Source organism: Aricia agestis, chromosome 6, assembly GCF_905147365.1.
Source record: "Aricia agestis chromosome 6, ilAriAges1.1, whole genome shotgun sequence".
In the NCBI taxonomy this organism is placed as follows: Eukaryota; Metazoa; Arthropoda; class Insecta; order Lepidoptera; family Lycaenidae; genus Aricia; species Aricia agestis.
The window spans coordinates 912776-929051 of record NC_056411.1 but is presented as its reverse complement, the minus strand read 5'-3'; the positions used below and the strand labels follow the sequence as shown (position 1 = coordinate 929051).

Sequence of the window (16276 nt, the reverse complement as noted above, 5' to 3'; positions counted from 1 at the left end):
ATCGGTCATTAATCCAAGAAAACATTTAGTTGTAAGTATTTTATCAAACTTATCGAATATTTTTCGTGTATTGTATACGGTTGCTGTTACACTCACGTGCATGAAACGGTGCACCGAACAAGCATGTAAATATGCGTTTAGTTCGAAAGACACGACTACCCGGCAAAATTGTATCGTTTTAGCTATTTAGTTATTTAGTAAGTGAAATTTTAATCTACCCACCACGTATGTAAGTGAACGACGTACGATTACTATGCCATGCCAAATATCAATCCTACTTTAATTAGTGAAGTATTTGTAAGAAAACTCGCACACGGAAATACCGAACCTCCTGTTTTGGAACATTTTCGCCGACGGGGCACTCTACAGTTAGTTATTGTACATTATGTACGGGCGCTGCCCGCTACTACTTTATCCTATATTCGACGAAATCGCGCCAAACCAATCTTCTGTCCATAGTCCTTTAAAACGTCCTAACTCGTAAAATGAATATGATCACAATATGTAATGTATCTCTTTATATTATAACATTTTAATATTTTATTATTTTACTAACGTATAACCTGTATTTAAAAAGTTATAGTACTTTCTCGTATCAATCGAGTGAATAAGTCAGTCTTATCACCAGACATTTATATGTATGCATAATGTATTGTTATGTATTTAAAATTTTGGCGCGATTAAACTAAGCTAAGTGTAAGGAAGCGGTGAGGAGGTTGTAGTATGTAACGACTATGATTCCTTAAACTCTCGATCTGTACTGCATTTCTAAACTTTACTCGAATTTTTTTCTCTATAATATATTATGTAAGTTATTTCGAAATATGAAACGCGTTTTCCTTTCATATTTTGAATGTTTTATAGATATATTTATTTAGAGTTGTACGAGAAACTATCTTCACTTGCAAATATATTAGTGTTGTATGACTTAGTGCGCACTGCGACCACTAAACGTTGATACACAATTCCGGCGATGGGCTTAAAGCTGGGCGGCGAATATCTTAGCAAGATGGACATTAAAGTGTTTGGACCTTATGCCCGCCTTATTGTCCCGAGGAATTAATATAAGCGAGAAAGTGAACATGAGAAAGAGACTTTCAGTTGAGGCTTTGGATAAATTATTTAATTATACTCAGTCCAGTAGCGACATTTGCTCCTAAGATCATGTCAATGTGATATGGAAGGCTAACTAAAGTTGCCTCAGCCCAGCTGTATGATAATACAAAACCTTAGCCAATCTTAACGACTAACATAAATATCTTCAGCCCAATAGCAAAGACGCTAGAATAACGTCAGCATGACGTTGAAATAGTATACGCCACCTAGCCCGCAGTGCGCACTGTACGTACGTATATTGACATTCCTAGCGTTAAGGTTAACTGTCACTCTCTGTCCGTCTACGAAAATCCCGATATAGTATTACATTGTTTTGACGTTCTTTTGAAACCCTGTATACATAAATCCTTTAGCTAATTAGTATTATATCCGACGGATAAGGTTGCTCCGTTTCGGTTGAGTAGTTGAAAATAATTTTATAGATGCAATGATATTGTGTTTTTAATTAGTTCAAGTCGTATTTTACAGACCCCTTTTTGGTTTTTTATGAATCAAGATTCTGGCATTAGAATATGTGTAAACGGTTGACATCGGTCTGGATAAGGCAGGCTATTTTGATTAAATTTTTCTAAGCTATACTTTTTATTCTACCAACACCAATCACTGCATACAATAGCTTTACCATGTCATAGGTGTTAAAAGTACTATAATCTTATTATAATAAAAATACAGCACTGCACAAAATGCTAAAATTTTACTGGCAGCATACACTTGCAGGAACTTTAATGGATAACACACAAGTTTGATGTCGGAATTCTTCGTTAGCGAGCAACCGGTATCTGTCGGTATAACGTGAACAAATATCATTGAAAAGGCTGAGGACACAATTTTAAAAATATACAATGTCTTCTAAACAGGGTAATTTCGTTTATTGTTGTGTATGTTCGATAGCGAAGTTGTTATTCAATTTTGAACTCTCGTTTACCGAATCAGAGTACATTTTCGTAGCGACGGTTTGTTAAATAAATCTATTGAAACAATTCGAAGCGCGCCGGCCCGGGCGCCCCTCGACCGAGCGCGCTCACTCTTTTGTGCTGTTGTTACGAGATATTCATAGAATAGATGCGTTTATTTGTTAGACGAAAACTAGTTATAGTATGAGAATATTTTATAGTGACACATAATTTATTTGTACATGAAATCTGGTCACCGTGTATTTATATCTCTAGACGAATTAGTCAACCGATGGATCTGTTGATGTTTTAAGTCATAGCGTAGCGTAAGTGTTGATTTCCGAGCGTTCGTGTGATTACAATATATACATGATAACGAATCGATAATTATTATATATGTATCATAGTATCTGTTCTATATTATAACATTCAGTATAGTGGCGAGGTGGAACCGGCCGTGACTCGCTCCCACCGATGTCGTTCGCCGCTGGAGCCAGCCTCGATCCTCACTCCCGAAACTGATACGATATCTATTCGATCGAGTGTAATTCGATGTCGATTTGGATTCAGCTTCGATCGTGATCAGTCTGAACAAAATCGAATCGAAAAAATTTGACACCGCGTTGCTCAAACTTCTCGATTCTGGTTAGTTCCGAATTGAGCCGCCGCACGATCGTGCGCTACTGTAGATGTTGGCAGGGCGAAGACGTATCTTAGCAGCCCCCCTACACAAGTGGCAAAGCGCTAACGCTACAAAATGTATGGATTTGACATTAGTATTCGCTAGCGAAGCGATGACTTATGTCAAATCGCATACATATTGTAGCGTTAGCGTTTTGCCACTTGTCTAGGGTGGCAGATATTTTGCAGCCAGCAATCGTTCGCTTCGACGACAAGTAACGTCTGTTACGTTTAATAGCGGATATAACTGTCAGAAATTTTGTATACTGAATTTTTGCCAGAATATAACAGATATTATGTAATATTTGCAGTCAAACGTCTGTTGTTTACTTGTCGCAAGATACGTTATCTCTTTTATTAAAAAACTACTAAGATAGAGTTGGTTCGATTCTCGATCGTATCGGGAGTGAGGGAGCGGGCCGGCCGCTAGTCACAGTCTGCAGTCGTTGCGGCCGGTTCGTGGATGTTGTTTGTATTGTAATCGCATTATAGGATATAATTATTTATTACTAAAGTGTCTGCCTTGCGTTTGTTGCTTGCGAGGCTTAGTATATTTTTAAGTATAATATCTATTTAATAGACTTATTTGAATTATGTATGTAAAATTAAGAGGTATATTTATTAAGATTTTCTTTATGTAATCGCGTAGATACATTGAATATTATAATTTTATTGATTGTATAAGTGTAATTGGAATATATAGAAGTTTCGCACACGTCATGTATGATGTATACAGCTGTTAGATATCTGATAGGCAAATGCAAAGCAGACCGTGTACGTTACATCTTCCACTAGTGTCGTAGTCGCTGTGAGCTACCATATGCGTATTAACAATAAATAAAATTAATATCGATTAAATGTGTCCAATTTTTTGGCCTGTGTTGTATCCAAAATTTTCAGTTCCGCGTCCCTGTCCTTGTTATGCACCGATATGATGTTATGTTACGTTAGTACCATCGAAGAAATTTATTCATAGGCAGTTAACGAACCTACGTCATTTGGTCGGCTTATGTCAATTCCATGTAAGAGCCAGTCCACACGGCGCGTTGCGTCAGCGTTCCGTCGACGCAGCGCTGCCGTTTGACGTATAGCCGGCCACACGGGCGCTGCGTCATAACGTCAACACCCCCTCCTGCTTCGTCTCGGGGGCTGCTGTCCGTCATGTGTGCGTCGCGACGACGCAGCGCGCCGTGTGAACACCTTGGTTATTTGTATCTAAAACAACGCAACGGCAGCGCTGCGTCGACGCAACGCTGACGCAACGCGCAGTGTGGACTGGCTTTTAGCCCGATCGCGCACTAGCGGCCAAGCCGCGGCGGCCATCGAGATTGATACCTTAGTATGAAACCGCCATAGACCACGCGCACCAGGCCGTAACGCGACCGCTGCGGCCTGGCCTCTAGTGCGCGCCCGGGCTTAGTCGTAATCTGTCGCCTGTCGGCTGAGTCTGACAAAACGCGACCAAATCAGGACATGTAATTTGGTCGCGTTTTGTCAAACAACAAATAGGTAACCGAATTTTCGTAATAAATAGGCCTTTACTGACTACATCCATGTTTCGGAACGGAAGAGTCGTCTTTGCTGAAGAAATACCTTAAAATGCGCACGAGATAATACTTAGGTATTGTTGATCAAGCATGGTATTACGTCCAATTTTTGAGATACATACAAAACAAAACTAACAAGTTCTCAGTGCAAATTCAGTTGTATTTATAAAGCTTGTGTCATCAGAATATTACAGAGCGAATGAGTCAGGTTGACAGGATCAAAACCATGGCCTCTCAGAAAACGGGCATAAAGTAACCCTTACATTGATTGTCTTTTGCCGAATGATTGAGGTTTTTTAAGGTTAGGAGGTTATTAAAAAAAGGTTTTATATTAATTAGCAGTTAAACTTATCGGTGCATGAAGCAGATCCTATGTCGTAATATGAATCAAATATAATTTTACGGCTCGATTATTTCACCTCTGAATTGGACCTTTATTCAAACAACCTTTTAGTCATATTTATCTTAAAAAGACACCGATCTTAAAAAGCTATGAGGCAGACCTACGCCTCTTTGGAATCAATTTAATATTTGGTCAAACATCATACTTTATTATCCATCAAATGAATGAGATTGAGAATTGAGAACATATTAATATGAGAGAACAGTCATATTATTAATCCAAGGTTTTATTTTAATCCCGATGCATGTGGGCCTAACGAGGTAACACATTGTTCAAATATATTTTAGAGCTGTCAAAATCACGCATTTCCCTTCCGACAACGTAACGAGTGCGAAGCCGTAAATTGTCCCTGTTTACTGCCCTGCTAGGTGTCCCCAAATGTGACTTTGATAGGACGAGGAGTGCTGACAGGACGGATTCGAACGCGGCGCCTTTTCGGGGAGCATCGATCTGCCGGCGCATGTGCAGTGTGCCCGCCCGCCGCACGCCAGTCCCGCGCCAGCGCTCGCAGAGAACGCACGTCGCAGTCCGACCACAAAAAATCAATCTAGGATCACGCCAAAATACAGTGTTATCAGTTAGCGTTCGCCTCAGTTGTGTACGAGAGACGTTTTTGCTAGTGCACTGTGGATATACTTAAAGAATATTGTAAGTATTTTTTTTCTGTGTTTTTTTGGGAGGGTACTGATTGCATTATCTCAAATTAACCTGGTGGGTAGAATTGGAGCCGACGAGATATGAGTGATGCTTCGCAGACGTAATAAACATCGCTTCCTTTGTTTTGTTTGTGATAAAAATACTATCTTAATATTCCGAAACCCGTTCTTAATCATTTAGAATAAGTATTTAAATGTGGCAAGTATTATTCGTGTTTTAACACAAAATTACCATAAATAAGGCAATACTAAACCCAAAATTCCTTTGACGTAATCGGAGCGATAAAAACCTCATACCTCTTTTTTGGAAGTCGGTTACAAAAGGGGTTTTCATTTCTCCAGTGACGAGCGGTTTTAATTCTTGATGATAGTGGAGGTTTGGTTCCATTTGAATTTCAAACGTCGAAGCCTTTGTTCGTATTTCGAATGGATTCGATTTTGGAATATGCGAATATTTGATACAGATTTGATGCAGATTTGATACAGATTTGATTGGATTGGACCTTGAATCTGTATTGTCTGTTATGCTGATTTGGGTGGTGGTGAATGGTGATACTTTTCATTCACATTTTGTCAAAGGAACGTTTGGATGAAAAGATGAGATGGTTGTGAGTTTTCTGAAATGACTTTGTTTAGTTTTACAATTTTAGATGTCTTTTAGATCTGTGTTAGTGATTTGACCACTAGCTCATAAAAAATAGAAATTTTGTTTATGACATTAAATGAATTTCTTTATTTTTCAAAGGACCTACAAGAGGCTTTTGACATTTTACATGTGAAAAGGCTCTTGTTAGTTGAAGGTGAAAAGGGAAAGTTAAAGGAAATGTGACCTTTTAGTTCTACAGCGGGTACCACAGAAGTGGTCTCTTTAGTTATATCTACCAAGTACCATAGCATTCTTTAATAGTAGCACTGCTTTTTTACATTTTTAAAGCATTTTGTCTCCACACGCCATGCTAAAGTCTTGTTTGATCAATCTCATTCACCGAGTTCCAAAAGGGTTATATTATGTTTTTAATTTCAATAAAAAGTAACCTATCGTTGGTTATCAATTATCATGTTGTCCCTCTCATTTTTTGTTTTTAAAAAATTGATTCTACCCGCGATATTTTGCTTGACGATTTGATGATAACCAATAACGGAGACTACCGTAAGTGGGCCTTTTGCGTATTCTGTATTGAGTCAGCCTAATCTAAAACTTTGCTAGTTCCCTAACTTCCCGAGTTAAGAAAAGAAAGAAAACAACAGGAAAAGATTTAAGAAAACCACGCACAGAGTTGTTTATTTACTCCGAATACGCTAAGGCCCGGTACATATTGGGCCTAAGGTCGCGTTTCCACTGACGCGGAGTGGAGCTTAGCGGTGCCGAATTGACCACCATGCTCGAAATCTTCGCTCCGCTTTGCTGTTATTCTGCTGGAATAGCACGATTGGTCAATTCGGGCACCGCTAAGCTCCGCTCCGCGTAATCGGAAACGCACCCTAAGACGGTAAGGGCGAGTGCCGAGCGCTCACTACGGATATACTACTACATACTCTTACAAACTAAATAGATGACGCCCGTTGCACAAAAACTCGTATATCGCGCGGGAACTGCACATTTTTCCGAGATCAAAAGTTCCCTATGTCCTTTCCCGGGACTCAAATTATGCCCATGCCAAATTTCACCCAAATCGGTTTAGCGGACTAGCGGTTTGGTAAGACAGACAGACAAACTTTCGCATTTATAATACAAATATGGATATTTTCTTCCGAATTTTGAAGGCAACACTTTTAGAATGTCTACATAATGACCTACCACCGCGCTTATTTGGGGACTAACCCAGCGAGAAGAACCGGTCTAAGAACTCGCACGGGGCCACCGTTAGTATCATAGTTTCCTATATTGTAGTATAATGTTTCCTATATATCCAAAGCTATATATTATATAAAAATAAGTCGGGTTTTCCTTCCTGACGCTATAACTCCAGAACGCACAGACCGATTTCCACGGTTTTGCATTCGTTGAAAAGGTCTTGGGCTCCGTGAGGTCTAAAGAAAAAAATCAGAAAAAACTTGAAGAGAAAAGCAGGAAAACAGGGAAAATTATTTTATAGCAAAACAACGTTTGCCGAGATAGCTAGTCTATATTATATTATATCAAAATGTGTCCAAAAGTTTCGGAGTCTTTTCGAAATTCTATCAGGCTCAGCTTTATTAGACGTGACTATTTGTAAAAGCTAGTCTTATGACGGCACACCTTTCTTAAAACAGGCGTTTCTTTGTAGGAAATAGACTTGACTAGATGTAACCAAAATGTCTTAATATTGCTAGTGTGAGCTTGCCCTTAGATATAACCACCGTGGTCCGTGACGCAATAAAATGTTTATTTATTGTGTGGTCGGGCGATACGTTAGGAAATCACTTACTTTAAGACGTAAATTAGCTATATTAGCATTATCATCATGAGTTGTTTTTGAAAAGAAAACACAAACAATCGTAAAATGTACTTACCTACTTATTGTGCAATTAGGACTATAATGTGGTCGCAGACCACGTCGAATTTTGCACGTTGATTCGTATCTTTTACTCAGTAAGTACTCTGTCTATCGTGTTCCACGTGCGAAAGACATAAGAATTGTGTCGACCGCGATAACAATTTTCGTGTGCCCGTAGAGACCTGCGGGGCTAAAATGGTCGCTTTGAAGAATCATGATATGAATCATAATATGATTCATTTTTCTAAAATCGCAAAATGCAACTCTGCTTGCAATTAATTTCTGTATTTTTGTACTGATTTGACATTTGTCAGTTTGACAGTTTTGACAATTCATTTGCTGAATTGATTGAGAGGAATTGCTAAATGTGACCATTTTAGCCCCGCAGTTGCGTCTGCCGATGTACACACGGGATATGAATCCTCAAATGGGTTATTGCTAAATGTAGCAATTACCCAAAATTACATAACAATGTAAGTCTTACTTTGACACAAAGAAAAAATCCTCAAAATTTATTCTCCCTAAGAATCTGTTGACCCTTTTCAAAAGGCTGAAACTACTTCTGACACTAATGACTAACGCCTCTATCTATTAACTAGTAATGCAAAACTGCAAGTTAAATCAATCATGAATCAATGAAGCCATCAGACTCGCATGCATTACCCGTCACGACATACAGCCATCTACCCCGTCTGCTACGGTCGTGATGTCGCGACAGGACACGCTCTATGTTAGGTTATATCGTATTGTTTATCTATTTTAATGATATTATCTATTAAGTGGAGACATAAACTGTTTATAACGATACCGTTGCGCCAAAGTTCGTTTACCCTGCAAGAACCGTTCATTTTTCAGGGATGAAAAGTTTCCTATGCCCTTTCCCGGGGCTCAGAGTATCTCTATACCAAATTTCAGCAAAATGCGTGAAGAGGTAACAGACAAACAGACAGACACAGTTTCGCATTGAATAATAATATTATAATTAAATTAGTATAGATGTCTGTAACCACTTACCTCTTCACGTCCTAACCGTTGAACCGAGATTGCTGAAATTCGGTATAGAGATACTCTGAAACTAGGGAAAGGGCATAGGATACTTTTTATCCGGGAAAAATGTATGGTACTTGTAGGGTAAACGAACTTTGGCGCAACGGAGTTGCGGGCGTCATCTAGTTTACAATATTAGTATGGATATCGTTATAAACAGTTTGTCCCTTTTTTTTGCTTACAATAATGTACAATATTATGATGTTCGTCAGGTAATTAATTCTTTTATTTTGCTTTTGAGTGGCGTGCAAATTTCCAAGTCACTCAGAAGTTACAACAAAAATAAAGAAATAATTTAATATAGTCTTAAATCTAAGTACTTACTACATTTTTACAACAATTTATTTAAAATTCTTAAAATAATGCTATATAATAAAATTTACAAGTCAATTAATACTCCTATAATATATTATGATAAGAAATAATTATTAATGAATAATGAACAATTAATTTTATACGTAACATGTCAATTTAAATATTAAAATAAAATATAATAAATAATAAATTATATCTTATTATAATAATCTTATTATAACTTAATATATATAATGTCTCCACCTAAGAGACTGCTATAATTAAAATAGATAAACTATACGACATATTATCTAACACCGAGCGTGTCCTGTCGCGATATCATGACCGTCTAAATCGTAATGAGATTTAAATTACGATTTAGACATTTAAACCCTTTTCTCGTAGGCATAGGCAGATAAACAGCAGCAGCATTACAGCTTTACAACAGTAGAAATGCAAAAGAATGGAAATGCTGACAGATTTTAGAGACAAAGTGACAGATTTTGCTTTCTTTCTATTTGTCTTCCATCCGTAGAAAGAAACCTTTTGTCTAACGTTATGTCAAGCGCCAGAAGCAAGGTGTGCATTAACAATACGTCCATTTAAACAAATGACCAGTCAACATTTTAAAAATGTGCGTCCGTTCTGATAGAAACTGGTCGCTTCTGTATTGCATAACGTTTGAAGTCTTTTACATCAAAGCCAATTGCTGCTATTTGCTGCTGTATCCTGTATAAAGCAAAATTGCGTCCTCGCTTTGAAACGCTCTGCCCTAATTATTATTATATTTCACAGTTTTTAACACAATAGACATCTAATTAGCACCACTAAATGCTTATAACACAGCATACAAATGTTTACCAAAGAGGTTGTATTGTACTAATCAGTATAAAAGCTCCCCCTCTACTGCGGGCTCACAGTTATTAAACCAGCGCGTCACGCACATATCTTCGTTTGTAATGGCAGTGACGTCACTATTACATTTTTCACTGTGTACGAGGAAGAACCGAGGCTTTATTATATTTTATTAGATGTTGCCCGCAATTTCCTTTAAGTATATAAAGTTTGTTGGGCAGGAATTGTACTATCAGAGAAGTTGATTCCTATGCAAATCGGGGACCTAAGTAGTTTGGTTGCGATACGTCAAACCCAGCTGACAGATCACAATTAACATTGAATTGACATATTCGATATTCGACCAAATAACCAAAGAGAATATAATCACTATGCAAATAACGTTGGTCTGTCAATTGCATAGGAATAAACTTCCTCGATGGTACATTCTGGCGTTTTACTAAGCAAACTATATCCGTCAAGGTATATACCATAGTTATTTATAGGTATGTAGCCTTTGCTTTTTAACATGGGGAAATGCTTTACGCATCCCCGGCAAATTGGGGATATCGGCCGGGGTATGTGAGACTCCTGCGTAGTCTACCCACTAAAACCCCATGGTGCTCCACTCATCGCTAAAGGCAGAGTTGCGGTCACGATAGAACCTACCGCAACTAGTAGGTATTAGGCTGGATTTATATATTATGCGTCCGCGCGAACTAGCGTGTACCGCTACACCGTGCGATCAAAAGCTATAATGTAAAGCTATGTAATTGTATACACCACTATTTTTTAGTTAGTACCAATACTTTAGGGTCTTATTAGGTACCTGTAACTGATCATATTTATTTAGTTAAAACATAAAAAAACGCAGACCCAAAATTGTCCACGAAAATACGTAATATTTGGTAAATTCATAATTAATTCAATGACCGAAGCGCGCCTCTAGATACTAGTATGTGTAGTAAGTTCCTATTGGTTAGCGTATGCGCTCGCCGCATCCCATTGATAAATCTTCGGCAAACTCGCGTCGATGCTCAGCACCCCCCTCCTCCCCTGCGCCCGCATTGTGCCCCGCGGTAAAACAAAAATGAGTAAGACAGAATACTATCAATGAATCAGTCAATGGATAGTAAAATGTGTCCATAATTTTATGGTAGATTTATTAAAAAAAGAAATTGCAATAACTTTGTTATTTTTAGATATTATAAAATTATTTCTTCACATATATGATAATAATGGCATGCCTGATAAGCCCCTAAAGTATTTGTACTAATTAAAAAATAGTGGTGTATAAATAGTAGCGCGATCGCGTCGCTATCAAATAAATCGTTACAATTGATTTGATCTCACGGTGTATCGGTACACGCTAGTTCTCGCGGACGCATATATAAATCCAGCCTAAGGCTACATACCATGTTATAGGATGCTTTGACGGATATAGGATGCTTATTATTTAGGCGCTGAGTAATTTATTGTGAGGAATATTTCATTAGTCGACTATAGGTTCGCCAATCTACTGCGGAATAGCATTCTTTCCGACCATTCTGAGATTTCAATCCTATTAACCGATGAGCATAAAGATGAGCGTAAGTACAGTTAAGTTGAAACAAAACAAATATCGTTCAACGTTTATGAGTTTTATCCTTTATACTTTTCCAATTAATATTTAATTGGAAAATCTGATTGCAGTGGTTAATTTCCTTTCAGCACCTGGGTACGCCGGTATTATAGTGTTAAAAGGACGATTATTACTTAAAAAGATTTTACTTATGTTACGTAATATTAATAGGTATTAATATATTCGAATGATACAAAATATAATGTGTTTACTGGTAATGTGTTTATTAATTTGTGTTATTAACTTGGCGCAAAAAATCTATGTATGTATTACCTACTGCCAATTCTAAATTTTTATTTGGTAAACGATTAAGTTTTAATGTTTAGTTAATTTTAAACATTAAGTCTAAAATCACTAAGTTTTAGTGATAAGGATCTATGTCCACTATCGTCTTCCCTGCCAGTATAGACTAGAGACCCATACTTGCGGGTAACCCCCATCCTCACAAGAGTGTGTTTAAAACATATTTTGGCGGATAAAAAGATTAATACAAGGGTAAGAGAATATAGTGATAATACTTTCGGTTGTGTACGTGCCCCTTATATGTCTAGATTTTTAGATATTTAGTAGCAGCGCTGAACGAGCAAATTTTATTTCGCGATTTTATGGGCAAGCCTCATGATTTTTTCCATACAAAAAAATATAAACACACCCTAAACTAAAGTATTATCACTTAGTTTTGTTACACCCTATTAAAATTATTATAGAAAGGCTACGAATAATAATAGTTTTTATTATTCGTAGTAGAAAGGGCTTGTTATTTCACATGCATCGCCTTTCGTAGCACAAGATTCGTAGCAGTGCTACGCGTCTCGGGGGCTACGTCTACGGGCTACGACGCAATGTCGTTTGTACAAACTTTGCAATATAAAATATCAATAGGTCCATTCGAAGGTCTTCGTCACTTGTCGCATATCGTAGCACAAGATTTGTAGCAGTGCTACATAAATGCATAGCTTGATACAATTATTAAGAGGATTCCACACCGCCATTTTTTCCATACAAACGTTGTCCCCTGTTTCCTCCCTGGATAATGCTAGTAGAGTTATAATTTTTTTCCTGAATATCTACGGCCACTAATAAAATGTCCCTATGTTTTCTTTTTTTTCATAATTTTATTATTAAATAAGATATAAACGTTCAAAAACCCAAAAAAATGGCCAGATTTTCCACTGTGTTCAAACGTCCAGAAAACAGATTTGGATAGATTATACAAAAAAAGCAAAACATAGGAACACAGCTCAAGCCTTTTTTTAATCTTTAATGAAAAAAGTACTTAAATCGGTTAAGTTTTGGAGAAGGAATCAGGGGACAACGAATCGTTGATTTTCTGGATTTTCTGCAGTTGTCTCTATCGCGTTCTGCGGTATAGGCTTGAGGTAAGGGAGACAGCTATAGATATTACACGTACTTTTTTTTCATTTCTCTAGCTGCTGTGGTATCCTCTTAATGTGAAAATATTTATAATTTTTGTGACTCTAGCCTCGTGGTTTAAAATAATAATAATAATGTTTATTTTTATCTCCACAATAAACAGTTTACATATTTTAAACATTTACAATACAGTGCACATATTATGTTGTGGGGAGATTGGCGTCTTAAACTAAGCAGTTTCTGCTTGTATTTCAAAACACCAGGCCTCCAACCCTCGTACTCGAATAAATGTTAATAATATTTACATGATTATATACATTACATATATTAACATGATAATAGTTTTCCAAAGTTTTTGTTTGTTATTTTTAGCTTTCTGCAATTCTTCTTTTTCGTATAAACTTTTCATTTTTCTCAGTAATTTGCTCCAATGGTTGCGGTATCTTTTATATGTTATTATTAGTGTTTCGTTGTTACTGTCGACTTTAAGTTTTTATGCATTTTATCCCGAGTTTTTAAGCACCTTAGTAGTCCATCACCCATCAGTCATCCAGGGTTTAATTTTAAATTTATTTTTAGTACGTCTAATTGCAGATTTTTTTTCTATACCAATTTTTGAAATGCATTCAATACACATATTTGTGGCGATATTAGGGTTATTTTCATTTAGAATACCATTAAAATTTTAAGTATCACAGTCGTTTATAATTCCGTTAAAATGATACGTGTACAATAATTCTTGAGAATTAAATTTTTTCGTATTTTTTAACTAAAAAATGGTCCTTTGAAATATTTATAGCTATATTTTGTTCAATATGGTCAAATAATCCATAGTTATACAGGGTGTAACAAAAATAAGTGATGATACTTTAGGGTGAGTACGTGTTCCTTGTAGAGAGTTTACTGTGAAAGTAGTAGCGCTGAAAGACGATTTTTTTTTCACTTTTGTATGGGCAGGGGCCCGAGCGTCACGAGATTCCCCATACAAAAGTGAAAAAAAAATTGGTCTTTCAGCGCTGCTACTTTCGCAGTGAACTCTCTACAAGGAACACGTACACACCCTAAAGTATTATCACAAAAGACTTCTATTTAATTTAAATAGAAGTCTTTGATTATCACTTATTTTTGTTACACCCTGTATAATCGTGAACAGTAACACAGTGTATACTGTAGGTGTCGGCAAGGTGTGAAGTTACACCGTAACACAGTATCAGCCGGTAGCCGGCTCTCCGCTAATTGAGGACACTCCTGTATAAAGAATATAAGTTGGAGTGGCCGTCCCGCGTCCCTCCAACTTTGCCAATTAGAAAAACTTACCGTAATTGATTTATAGAGGTCGGGTAAAGAGGAAAAGTGATGAGAACCTACCGATATCGCTTCGTGTTTGATTTGTAGTTTCATTCTGTAAAGCTGCTGGGTAAAAGAAACAAAATGAAATGGCAATAATTCCGATAAAATTAAGGTAATGGCACATTTCACAAGGACAATCTACCTATATCTTATTTGGAAAAGCTTAACTCAAAATAGTTTTAATATAAAATACAGCTTTAATTCAGTATTATTTGTTCGCCGATTTAGAAGTGTTCGTAATCTCGTACGTCGGGGACAATAAGCGCTACAATAGCTGGCTTACGGCAATGCGATGGCGCAATTGGAACGAGAATCTATTGACAATATAATACGTTAAAGGAAACGAAGAATTACTAAAGATAGCGCATATTGTGACGAGGCGTAGTGGGGACTGGGATGAGCCGCATTTTTCATATATTTTGTATGATTTTTTGGTTATCGCGCACTTGATCATATAACGCAGAAAATGCGGCCCACTGTATTTGACACAATATGCACTATACTTAAAAAAACATAACTCGCACCCCTAGAGGAGCGTGTAACTCCTCTGGTGCAGCCTTCCAATGGCTGCGGCTACCGCTTTTCATCAGAGCAGGGGTTCCCAAACTTATTTTGTCTACTGCCCACTTTGAGAAGAAATTATGTTTAAGCGCCCCCTTTATTTCAATTTAAAATGCATCCACATGAAATAAATCACCCGCCAAGCCTCTACACAACGCCCTCATTTTTTTCTGGGTCCCACCCCGCCCCCCTTTAGACCTTCAGCGCCCACAAGGGGGCGTTTATATCGCCCACTTTGAGAAAGGCTGCATCAGAGGATACGTCTACTAGTTTCAAGTTCATAAAAAATATATTTTTGTACGATATGTTGAAGAATAGCTGTACATTCGTGCGCTAGTGTAAGAGACAACGAGCGATTAGTGGGCTCAATTTGTACGCGTTCGGTGACCAGACTATAGAACGTTAATTCACAAAGCGCTGATATCCGATTGTCATAAAACTATCGGCAATAGCTCCATTGGATCGAGTTTCAATTGTCTCGGGTAATCTCATCCGGGGCCCCGGCCCGAGGAGTGGGGGCCCGTTGCCCCGGCGTGCCCCACTTGTGACCCCCACCGGGGCCCCTCTTGTCGATTGTGGTCAGTTTTTTATCCCCGAGATTATCCGTTTTGTAACAACGGATATTAGTTTGCAGTAATTGTAGTTTTTGTGTAGTTGGGTATGAAATATAGATATTTATATATAAAAGACAGAATTGATGTAACTTTTTATTGTAGAATTACGTTTCTCTCAAATTCATCATAGTACGTGATGCTATATCCTGTTTTAAAATCTTTGGTTTCTTGTGATCACCAGTAGCAGTCTTTGGTTTACTGATTTCGACTCTACTAGATCTTACTATATAGTCTACCAATCCGTAGTATGGCATCTTAGGACACGGGCTGGCGGTTTGTGCTTTGTACCAGGTGGCGATGGTGATGATCTCTCATTGACTTGCATTACTTGTATACAATACCGGCTATATCGAACATACTACATATTATACAATATCTATACAATAAACATGGTAAGATTTAATTAATATTACCTAATTCAGTATACAACAGGTACAAACATCTAAGCATCGTTGATTGTACCAGCTGGCCGATTCTGTATCGTACATTTGTGAGTTAATCACTGAGTTACTAACGAAACGGAGGAGTGAGTAACGGAAAGTCTCACTTTTGTATTCACTTGCATACAAAAGTGACTTTCCGTTACTCACTCCTCCGTTTCGTTAGTAACTCAGTGATTAACTCACAAATGTACGAAACAGAATCGGTCACCTGATTGTACTAACTACTCTGTACTATGAGTTATGATATTGCACCTTCATGTTGACTATATAAGAGTGATTCTCGCATGAACTCTAGATTTGTACGGTACGGGCTTATTGTGGATAAGTCTTTACGGGAGTACCGGCAATGTCTATTCCCTTTGTCT

General features: G+C 37.5%; 1 protein-coding gene across 1 annotated transcript in view; it reads left to right on the top strand.

Moving 5' to 3' along the window:
* The first annotated feature begins 5040 nt into the window (after positions 1 to 5040).
* Positions 5041 to 16276, top strand: part of LOC121727564 — a 186466-nt gene continuing 175230 nt past the window's right edge. The window contains exon 1 of the mRNA XM_042115452.1: positions 5041 to 5288. The gene's annotated coding sequence lies outside the window, so the exon portion shown is untranslated. The remainder of the gene's footprint in view (positions 5289 to 16276) is intronic.